This window comes from Eptesicus fuscus, chromosome 16 (assembly GCF_027574615.1).
Source record: "Eptesicus fuscus isolate TK198812 chromosome 16, DD_ASM_mEF_20220401, whole genome shotgun sequence".
In the NCBI taxonomy this organism is placed as follows: Eukaryota; Metazoa; Chordata; class Mammalia; order Chiroptera; family Vespertilionidae; genus Eptesicus; species Eptesicus fuscus.
In genome coordinates, this window is record NC_072488.1 from 5,301,954 (window position 1) to 5,313,476 (window position 11,523).

At 50.4% G+C, this 11,523-nt stretch overlaps 1 protein-coding gene across 4 annotated transcripts in view; it reads right to left on the reverse strand.

Annotated features, from left to right (window-relative positions):
- CYRIA (CYFIP related Rac1 interactor A) overlaps positions 1-2,775 on the reverse strand; it is an 86,303-nt gene extending 83,528 nt beyond the window's left edge. For 2 of the 4 annotated variants that reach the window (XM_054728144.1, XM_054728145.1), the window contains exon 1: positions 2,704-2,771. The gene's annotated coding sequence lies outside the window, so the exon portion shown is untranslated. Of the gene's footprint in view, positions 1-2,703 lie in introns of all 4 variants that reach the window. The other 2 variants (XM_054728146.1, XM_054728148.1) reach the window with 2 other exon arrangements.
- Between the last annotated feature and the right edge of the window lie 8,748 nt (positions 2,776-11,523).

Genomic DNA, 11,523 nt, shown 5'->3' on the forward strand with positions numbered 1-11,523 from the left:
CCTTTTTTTAATCCCCAATTCCCCAAACTGCATTTGGTACAGAGTAGATGCCCAATTAATGAAAGGTACATAAATAAACAGATTCAACATGAAGGGTGGACAAGATGACCAGAGAATGCCTCTAACCCTGAGAGTTGGCAGCTAATTATTCCTAAACCAGTTCTCAATCTCTGAGCGGTGGTCCAAGGTCTCTTTACCAGAGAGGATGCTTCAGGCTTTCAACCTTCCAGAGCACTCTCTCTATAAACTACTCCATCCCATCCTCCGAGCACAAGCCAGCGTGGCCGCGAGGACAGATGCCGCCAACCCATTCTAAAGCCTGAAAGTGAGGCCCAGATGAGTGACGGCACTTCCTCAGGGTCAACGTCTGACCTTGAGGCTGCTGCTTCTCCGGTCTTTTCATGTGACCAGAGTGCTTTTCCAGCTTCTTAACAAGCCCAGGGCCCGGGCAATGTGAGGGGAGCAGGGGAGGGAGTGGGGGGAAGAGTGTGGAATGAAGGGGAGAATGAAAGGGAAGGGAAGAGGCGCTTCTCTGGCGAGTGTCACTGACAGCTGCCAGCCGTGACCCTGGGGCCGGGTGCGCTCTGAACGGGGGGCTGGCTCGGGAAGGACAGATGGGCTCAGTGTCCCTGACTCATCCAGTTGCATCCAGGCCCTGAGAGTAAAAGCAAACTGAATGCTTCTCAGTGCCGAGTGAAAACAGGAAGTTGCAAGTGGCTTCTCTCTCCTCTCAACTTGGGTCCCAACACTTGGGGTCAAGGGACCTATCAGGCAGCTCCCAGCAGCTCGCCTCCGCCTCCGCCTCCGTGGGAGTCCAGCCGCACACAGAGGGGCCGGAAAACTGGGGGCCACCTCCCATGAGCCTCCCAGAACACGGGCTCAGGGGGCATTGCGGTCCCTCTGGGAGCAGGACCAGGAGGCCCGCCCGCCCGCACCGAGGAGAGTCAGGGGGGGGGGGGGGTGCCAGCTCCATCGCTGTCCCATTCATTTCACAAAAACTGAGCGCTGTGTGCAAACATCAGCGTGACCCCAGGGAGACAGCTCACTCTGCAAAGTGGGGACAGCCCCGACCCCGCAAGGCTGCCATCACGATGAAAGGAAATAACGCCAGCCCGCTCCCCCACCGCACTCGACATCTATTATTAGGACCGAGGCAGGATGCTACCCACGGGGTGCCTGGGACTGTGGTGCCATGCCCATGGGTGCCCACCCTCCCCCCCACCCCCGCGCAGAGCTGGGAGCAGGAGGGGGTGTGGGCAGGTCTGTCCCCACCTCTCTGCCCTATGTCCCCTGGCAGGAGCGCAGGGCCAGGAGGAGGTGAAGTCCTGCTAGCCCCCAGCCTGGCCCACTGCCCAGGTTTATGACTGTTTATCCCAGAGCAAGTAGAAAGGAGAAATCAAAGCCATAAAAGACAGGACAACAGACCAATAAAAACCAGCTCCCAGAAGAGTCAGGAGGAGGAAGGGAGGCAAAACTGTCGCCATGGCAACATAAGACAGTCGGAAGCATGCAAGAAAAACAGCCCCTGCTCTGCCTCCTCTCTTCCAGGCAAAGCCAGCCCTGGGACCCCATTCGGAGCTCAGGGGGAGCCAGGGACCCACCCGAAAGCCCTGGCCCTCAGGCCCCGATGCCCAGCCCGCCCTGGCTGGCAGCCACCCTCCTGGTGCTGGCCCAGCACAGGTCCCAGCCCTGCATGGTCCCAGCCCAGCTCTGCGCCCTGGGGACTCAAGGCGGTGCAGAGTGATGGTGGCTGGCGAGAGGGGGAAAGTTTCAAACAGGGAAAGGAAGGGGGGCCACCGAGCAGTGGGGAGACCAAGGCCCTGAACACCAGCCCTGGGTCCCCCTGGAGCAGGTGGGAAACCAAGGGTGTGGGAGGGGAGACCAGCGGCTGGGGAAATCCTGAGGATCTGGGGTGGGGTCGGCAAATAGCTTTGGAGATCTTAAATGACCGAGCTCTTGGGCCTGGTCTCCGGGGATAGCGGCCAGTACCTCAGGGCGGCTGGGACGGGGACCCAGGGACCACCTGGCCCATCTGACAGAGGCTTCTGGTCCTTCAGCTGGCAGGCAAGACAGGTGTCTCCACCACCCCGCCCTGCTGGCCTGGGCCCAGCCTTTCAGGAAGTGGGTCGAATTGTTCCCAAAGCTCGGGATCCATAAAGCCAGTCCCCTTTTCCAGATTTGGGGGGGGGGGGAGGTTAGGGAGGGGGTAGCAAGGAGGCCTGGGTCCCAGGCACAGCAGCTTGCACCTGGCTAAGAATCTCCCGGGCAGGTGGCAGGTGGCAGGGGAAGGGTCCAGGTGTGCAGGCGCGGGGAGCTCACCCTGTCCCTGGGGCCTTAGGGACTCATGGGGAACCGGCCTCTCCTGGTGGGGAGGGGAAGCAGAGGCTGGGGTCCCCTAGAAAAATGGTTTGGGAGCTGATGATACCTGGGGGGAGGGCAGGGGGAAGAAGAGGGGGTGGAGATTGAGGGGCGAGGGCGGAGATCGGGAACACACCGGGAGGCTGTCCTGGGGAGAAGGGGCAGTGGGCTGCCCGGGAGGCCGTCTGGGCGGCGATTGCAGGAGAGAAGGGCTGAGGACTGGGTCCTCCACGCTCCCGCCCGCCCCCTCCCACGGCTGGGGAGGATGCAGGGCTCGCCGGCGCCTCCACAGCCCGTTCCCTGCAGACCCCGGCCGCGTCCCCACCGCGCCCGCGCCGCGCTCACCGGAGCCGCCGCCGCCCCGCTCGGCCGTGCGTCCACCGCCGCCCCGCCGCCGCCGCCGCCGCGAACGCCTCTCCAGCGGCCACCGCAGCCCGAGACGGTTCCGGAGCCCCGCCCCGCCCGCCCCGCCCCGCCCCGCCCCCGGCCGGCCCGCCGCGGCCGCCCGCCCCGCCCCTGGAGTCCCCACCCCCGCGGGCTCGGGCCTGGCCCCCTGTGCCCGGAGCTGGTGCGGACCTAGGGCGCCCGCGGTAACCCCTGCCCGTCGCTCAGCCGTGGCCGCTGGGCTTCGCCCTCCCCCGGGGAAGCCGGGATCTGCTGTTTAGCTGGCCATGGAATTCCTCCATACCCACTCTACCCTCCCAAAAGAGAAACAAACAACAACAACAACAACTCAGGAAAGGCCCAGCAATCAACTCCTAGATTCACACCCACCCTCAAATAGTGCCCCTGCGCCCAGTCAGACCCTCGCAACCCCTCTCCTCACCCCCAAAAATCACCTTGGATGAGACACCCAGCCCCCTGCCCACTCTGGTAACAGGTTCCCAGCCCCCCTGGGGAGGCGGGGGGAGGGCTGGGGACACAATTATCTAACTGAGGAGACCACTAGGAAAGTCTTCACAGATGCTGAGTTCAAATACAATGACCCAGAAGAGTAAGAATACAGAAACACTTAAAAAAAAAACAACTCTGTGATGCAAGGGGAAAGCAGGGATTCCAGTGTCATTGTCATGATCATTGTTCTAAAACATCTGCCATGAAGGCTTTTTGCATTAAAGAGAAATTCAGGAAACCAGAGAGGGCTGCCCAGTGCCAAACAGGTTGTGAGTCAGAGCCCCAGTTGCAGGGGGGGTGGGAGGGGGACTGGGCCGGTCCTGCAGGCTCTGGCTGCTCCTGCTTCCTTTTCCAGGCCATCAGCCGGAGCATCCCCATCCCGAGACATTTATTAGACTCCTGCAAGGGGCCAAGGCGTGTGCCTGGAGCCGTGTCCTTGCAGGAGTGTGTGGGCTGATAGGAGAAAGCAGGCGGGGCTGAGTGCAGGAAGCTTTGGGAGAGCTTGGTCAGGTCCCCGCTCTCTCTGAGCTGCAGCGTCCCCACACAGATCCCCCTGAGGCTCTGACAATCCATAGGTGGGTCTGAAAAGCTCCCCTGAGCCGCTTGGCACGGCTTCTTGCGCTGGGTTTTGGCAAGAATTCAGACAGGAGCCAGGAGGGCACAGTCTGGTCAGAATGAACTAGTCTCCCCATGGGTAAGGGGGCCTTAGGATCTGAATAGACACTTATCCATTCCTCATGTGCGTCTGCCAAGGCCGGGCATTCCCGGCCCAGCCCCTGCTGTCATTCCCTACAAGGACGACCCACTTTAATTTGGGGTGGTTCTATTAGAGAATTCTTCTCGTCCCACCCCCACACGTACACACCAACATGTCAAATTTATTCCATCCTCCTTGAACCTGGTCAGGCTCTGGGAAGGGCCGGGATGAATCAGCCACAGACGCCATTCACCCCATAAAAGACTACCATTTCAGAAAACCAGAGGACTCCTTACTTCCCACCCGCCTGTCCTCAGAATACAGCTTAGGTTGGTGAGAGGAGACTATTGGATGCAGGAAATTTCACTTCCACGCACGTCAAGACCGCTTCCGTTTCAGTAACAGAGGGATACGCCCCTGGAATTGCCTAGCCCCCTGTGGAATAACAGGGTTCCTAATGATCAGTGAGGAATTTAACAGTTCAGTGTTTCCTAAGACACAGTGATCAGATGAAATAGTCTTCCAGCGTCATCAGTAATACTAATAACAAGTTCAGAGATTTGTACAATAAAGATTACAATGAAATTAAGCTATCATTGAGGGAGCCAGATAGCTTTGAGATCAAGTTTCAGATGGTTTTTATTCACAATGTACATTTGCTCAAATGAACTTTAATGTCGTAGTTAAATTAAACTTAACTATTCTAGTTTCAAGGACACCCTCATCACTTATTTGTTTTGTTTAAAAAGATTTCTTGAGCTTTGGCAAAATGCCAGGCACTGTGTTAAATGATGGACCCTGTGCCAGCCTGGGAGAGTGCACCGACAGCTTGCCAGCCCAGTATGTGACAAGGCAGAATAGGAAACAGATGAGAACAGAGGTATTGGCGGTATGGACCCAGCACGAGAAGGCATTCATTGTGATTGGGGGAAATCAGGGGCAGACCCTTTTATGTTGAACCCTGAGGGATGAGCTAGACTTCCATAGGTAGGAAATGGGGTCAAGGACACTCCAGGTAGAGACACAAAGGGGTTCAGTGTGGCTGCAGCGCTAGAAGGACTGGACAAAGTGAGGCTGAGAGTGCAGAACCGGTCAAGGCACTTGACCCTGGGAGCTTCCAAGGACGGGCCAGCCTTGACTGGAGCCTCCAATAAAGAGAACGAAGATAGGCTAAGAGCACGTGGGGACCAGAGACGGAGAAAGAGAGGAGGCAGCAGTGAGAATAATCAGAAGAGCACTAACCACCATCGCCCAAGGGTTGTGAGCTGCCCTCCACGGACCAGGCTCTGCTCCCTCGCATTTGAAAAGCATCCCCAGGCTGAGAAGAATTCTTGCCACAAACCAGTCCCCGATTATATTTATTGAATATTAGAATGATAGGGTCCTGGAAGATGGGCATCCCCTCTGGAGATAGAGCAACAAGGGTTGGTCCCACCCAGGGCTCCTCTCCATCCACTGCGGTCCATCCTGGGCCAGGTGGAACACGGCCCTTTCTCAGCAAAAGCCCCCTTGTTCTTTGAAAGAGCATTTCTGATTCTGGACCTTTGCTCCTACATAGGCACCCAGGATGACTTCCTCCCCATCTCCAGCCATCAAAGACCTCTTGCCCCAGTGCCGACGATGCCTCACCGTAGTGGTGGCACGAAGGGTAACGCTTCTTTTATCTGTGTCTCAGATAAGAAAAGGACCTTATCTGAGACGCGGATTAAACCCCCACTGGGTGTGGAATCAAAGCTGAGCGTGCATCCTCATTCTGCCACTCACTAGCTGTGCGAACAGAGGTTACTTAAGCCTTTGGAGTTTTGAATTTCTCTTCCAAAAAAAAAAAAAAATGGGAGTAGTAAAACCTGCCTTAGAAAGTTGATGGGAGGGCTTTGTAGCTCTGAAAGAAAGAATAGGTGTGCGTGTGTGTGTGTGTGTGTGTGTGTGTGTGTGTGTGTGTCCTCCTAGTGCCTTGAGTGATGCTGGTCAGGCAGTAAGTGCTACTTAGTGGGTTGATTCACAGTTGAGGACCAGGAGTGGAGGCTGACGGATTCGGTGTCAGAGAGCCCTACAAGGTTCTCTGCTTGCTGCTCTATACGAAGGGGTTTCCATTTTATCCTCCCACTTCACTTGTTCACCCAGGAATCATACAGTGCTCTCCCTCTGGCATTACTGTATTGACTTCCAAAGGCGGCGGGTTTTCTTACCAATTACAGGCCACGGTTGCTTTATGTAACTAGGGGTTTCTAAGGAAACATGGTCAGGCTTCAGAGGGAGCATAGCAGATCTGATTATGAATATTGAGCCAATTTTTACAGCTGACATGCTGCACACTTCCTCGTTGCAGAGATCACAGCCCAATCTATGTAGGGAAACTTGGTAATGGCTGAAAACCGTTGGCTGTGGCTGAGTTGGAGCCCATGATTTGAATGGCTTCTTTAGTCACTGAGATTGTCAAGCTCTTTGAGACCACCCTTCCTTTGCACATGGTCCCCTGGGCCTTAAATGGCCTGGCATCCTGGCCCACTCATTATATTTCTACTCATCTATTAAAATCCCGGCTCAAAAGCAACCCTTCTTTAAAGCCCTCTCCTACTCTTAAGGTCGTGTCAAATGTTCTTTCTTGTATGTTTCCAAAGTGTTGCCTTCACACCTTTACCTTCCCACTCACCAGGCCATGTTGATCACCTCAGATTTGACACAGTCCATTTTTGTTGTTCCCAGTAGCTATGTTTTATGAAGTTATCAGGAACACTGAACTAGCAAATAGTGAACCGTTGCCCCTAAGGGAAATAGAGGGTTAGGTTCCTGTGAGCCTCTACTCCCAAAATTTTCATCAACTGATCAGTGTATAACCTTGGTTAATATGTGTTTCTGTTTAAAGACACCTTACTTAATATACACTGTTGCTTCATTGACATTGAACTCACAGCCAACAGCACTTTAGCTCACATAACTTTGGAACAAAGCTTGTCTAACACAGACATGTTCTCCAGTAAGGCACAACACAGCCTTCTCACACTTAGAAGCACTACATAGCAATTCATTACTATGCTTGGGTCCATTTTAAACAGTGACCTCACCAATATAAAGCACATGTGGAAAACATGGCACTAGTAGATCAGGGAAAGATGGTTATTCACAGTATGAGAGCTGAAACAAGGCAGAACTCTGCCTAAATTGACCTCAGCTAGAAATATGCATGTTGGTGACTCACGTTTTTTGCTGTATGTTGCACGTGGCAAATGATACAAAGAGTCACCAGAGTACTGATTTTGAAGTTACAAGTAAATGTTAGCGAGTAGGCAAGTTCACAAATGTAGAATTCGCAAATAATGAACATGGATTGCATGTACCTCCGGACTAGACTAGGAGCTCTTTGCAGCCCATGATCTGTTTTATTGGGCTTTGTGTCTTCTCAGCACCTCTAAGAGCACCTGATACATAAAAAACTGATGCTCAATATTTGAATGAATGCACCATGAAATCCAGACTTGCATTTCTTGAGGGATTTCCCCAACAACTTATAAATTTATAGTAATAAAATACCAAAATGTGTCTGGTTCTTCTCTCATAGGAATGTCAAGGACTTCATTTGGTTCCTTTCATTCATCTGAGAAGACTCGTGCCTTCAAATATATGGAACATTCTGTGTGGGGTACATCCCTTGTGTGTGGCACATCTGGATACTCCAGATAATGACTTCCAAGATGAGTAAAGATTATGAGCAAAACGATCCACACATTTCTCCCAAAGAGAAAAGGGGGCAATGAATTTGAAGGATCTGAAAAAATATAGCCAATGAGAAAAATTACATAGTCCAGGGATGGAAAGGGATGAAGCAGAGTGGTAGAGGGAAGGAAAGTGGACAACTGGAGGCAGGGCCATCACAGGGACCATGCAGGAGCTTTGCGGAGAGGTCAAGATTTAAACCTGAGCCCTCTCCCTCACCTACAGCAGCATGACTTTGGGTAGGTTTCTCAACTTCCCTCTTTCTTGGTTTTCACATAGATATAATGGGAAAAATAGGACTTCCCATAAAGGGCTGTTCATGCAACTGACATTTATTGAGTGCCTACTGTGTGCCAGGTAGAAACATGAATGACATCATGAACACGCATGTAGTAAATGAATGCTGAACACAGGCCTGATGTAACTTAGCTACCAAATTTAAAAAGTGATTTTAATTATTTATCATAAATTATGTCTACTCTTATTCTCTCTTCTCTTTCCTTCTCTAATTTGCAAGATTTCTATGTATGGCTTCTAACCTCTTCTGAGTCCAAACCCTCTGATACCTTTTCAGAGGTCAGTTAATCTCAATCTCTGTCTGGCCAGGTAAATCCAGGAATGTTTGATTGCATCAATTTTTGGCATCTTGACAAAATGAGTCAGCCCCTCTAGGGGAGTCTACCTCACCACCCACAAAGCTTACACCATTTCCAAAATCACCATCAGCAAAGTAATGACACATATACCAGGGCCTCGGAGCAAAGGCTGAGAGCATTTTATAGGCATAGCCCAGTCATCTAGGTAGCATCACAAGCAGGTAAGTAGGGGTCACTTATGACTGTACCCATTTTATAGCCAGGAAAATGAAGGCTTGATGTAACTTATCCAAGTCATCAACTGCATCTCAGCCACAACCATAAAAATAAAACACAGGTGTCATGGCTCCTTGAATTTAGAACCAAGCACTGAATTCCTCAGACAACCTGACCTTCTTCTCTTTCTTCCTTTGCTCTTTGGGGAATTTATCAGTGACCAAGCAGGTTAGTTGATTTAGGCTAAGTCAGTGTTCTCTCTCTTGCTATCAGTGATTTTTGTCCAATTTAGGAAGCTGAAAACCCAACTGGGTGCTAAGACCATGATAAAATTACCACCACACAGAATGGTTAACTCCAGAGAGCTTTATTCACAAGTCCTGCTAGTAATGTATGAATAGGCTTAAATGCACACAACTAATATATGTGACCATCACATAAATGGCCTTTTTAATGGTTTTCAGCCTATTGTGTTTGCTTTTTAACTCTTTAATCACTTGAGAAATGACTTAGAATAGTGATGCAATAACTTTAATATACACTGAGTGGCCAGATTATTATGATCTCTGAACGCATAATAATCTGGCCACTCAATATATATATTAGAGGCCCGGTGCATGAATTCATGCATGGGTGGGGTCCAGCCAGCCTGGCCAGGGGGAGGGGACATGGGCGGTTGGCCGGCCTGCCTGCTGGTCGAACTTCTGGTCCAGGGGACAATTTGCATATTAGCCTTTTATTATATAGGACTGTGGTCGGCAAAAGGCAGCTCACGAGCCACATGAGGCTCTTTGGTCCCTTGAGTGTGGCTCTTCCACAAAATACCACGGCCTGGGCGAGTCTATTTTGAAGAAGTGGCGTTAGAAGAAGTTTAAGTTTAAAAAATTTGGCTCTCAAAAGAAATTTCAATCATTGTACTGTTGATATTTGGCTCTGTTGACTACTGAGTTTGCCGACCACTGATATAGGATATACACTGAGTGGCCAGATTATTATGCGTTCAGAGATCATAATAATCTGGCCACTCAGTGTATTTAGAACTCATATTTTTCTTCTTTTTGCTATTTTCCCTTGAGCCACTATGCAGATCAACCCCTATGAGCTCTCACCTGAGTCATTTCTGATTGGTCCCCCTGCCTTCATATTTATCTCATCCAGTCCACTGTCCATCCTGAAGCTCCAGTAATATTTCCATACCTATATGATCATCACGACAACCCTTTTATTCAGACCCCTCAATGGCTCCCCACCACCTTAGTGCGAAGTCTTACATCCTCTGCAGAATTCCTAGGTCATTTGTAATCTTTCCTTGGTTGTTTTTCTTTCATTTCCTTTCATTTTGGAATTCAAAATATTCAATCACTCCTCTGCTTTTTTGTACCTGCTGGTTCCTCTCCCCAGAATGCCCCACTCCTCACTATCAAATGGATAAACTCCAAGTAATCCTCCCAGAAGGAGAAATACCACCTTGTAACCAAGTCATCTCTGAACGCCGAGCCTCAGTCTTCTCAGGCCCAGTAATTCACACCCTTTCGCTCACAGTGTTTTCATTCTGCCCGTCACTGCTGGGCTCCTGTGTTCCCAGGGCTTGACAATCTAACGTAGATGCAATAAACAACCACTGAGTTGCTCTGAGTGAAACCAAATCCCTCAATAAACAGAGATTAGAAAAACTGCCCTTTCAAGTTATTTCTGGGAAAGCAAAATATACTCAAGCCTGCAAGAGCAACACAGGGCCTTTTTCATAAAGGAATGATTCCAGAGTCCTTTTCTCCTTTGTGGCGGATAAAACAAAACTCCCACAATGAGCTTTTCTAATTGTGTGATCTTAAAATAAAATCCGCATTAGTGATTACTAATCAAATCCAACAAACAGATCTCGTCTTCCGATGCTGAAACGCTTCCTTTCCTCATATGCCAAGACCTCTGCATGTTCTTTGTTTTAATTATACTAAGCATCTTTTTGTTCTTCCTCTTGGACCTTTGCCTGGGAGGGTGGGGCAAGCTGTAAATAATAGTCATCATCATTATAAGAAATATTATTACACAGTCTATTTTTAGAGCCGCGGACTAACTCCCAGGCATGCCCAGTGCGACCCCGGTAGAGCGGCAGTGATTTCTTGGGGAGAGTCTTGGGCTCTTGAATATTTCACCTGTCTCATTAGTGTCACTCACGTGGCGTGACTGCTCAGATGGCAGCTGCTTCATCCAACAAACCCCGTCAAACTGCTTCCCATCTGTTCAGCGGAAATGGAAGGTTTTAGAAAATACGGTGATTTTCAGGTTGTTATTCATAAACACAATTGGTTTTCTGATTTCCACATTTCTCTATATACAGGCTTCCATGAATCTACTTAATATAGGTCTTAAGAAATAATTGGAACATTACCTGTGTGTGTGTGTGTGTGTGTGTGTGTGTGTGTGTTTTCCCACATATTTAGACATTGCAAGATCTTTAAAGAATCTCAGAGCAGAAGGGGCCTTAGAGATAATCTAACCCAATGTGCTCATTTGCCAGATGGGGACACTGAGGCCCAGAGAGGGAAGGGGATTTCCCAAGGTCATATGGTAAGTACATGGCAGCCCTGGGATTGAAAACACAGCGTTCTGGTTTCACACTAACCTTTCCCTCTCCTCCTCCCCCCTCCCGCCCCCCGTCCCCCGCCCCCCACCCCGTGCTGAACAAATGGGCAGCCACCTTCTGGTTTGGTCACTAAAGCTTTTCAGCCTATTGTGTATCCAGGGTGCTTATCCGGTGGACATAAATTATCCATTTCCCCCCACAATTTCTCATAGATCCCAAAACTATTTAAGTGGCCTACACCGGGTCTTGTCCCCGATGGGATGAGTCTGTGTAGTGACGGCCCAGGCCAAGTCTGGACACAGGAGACTGAAATTGCCATTCTTACAGGCAGGGCGTCTGCTGGGAAGAGCTTATCCTGAATCCTCCGCTTGATTTGTTGTATGATTTGGGGCAGGTCAGTAAACTTCTCTTGTTTCCATGTTTTCATTTGTCCACCATGGATGATAAATGCCTGCCCAAGAGGA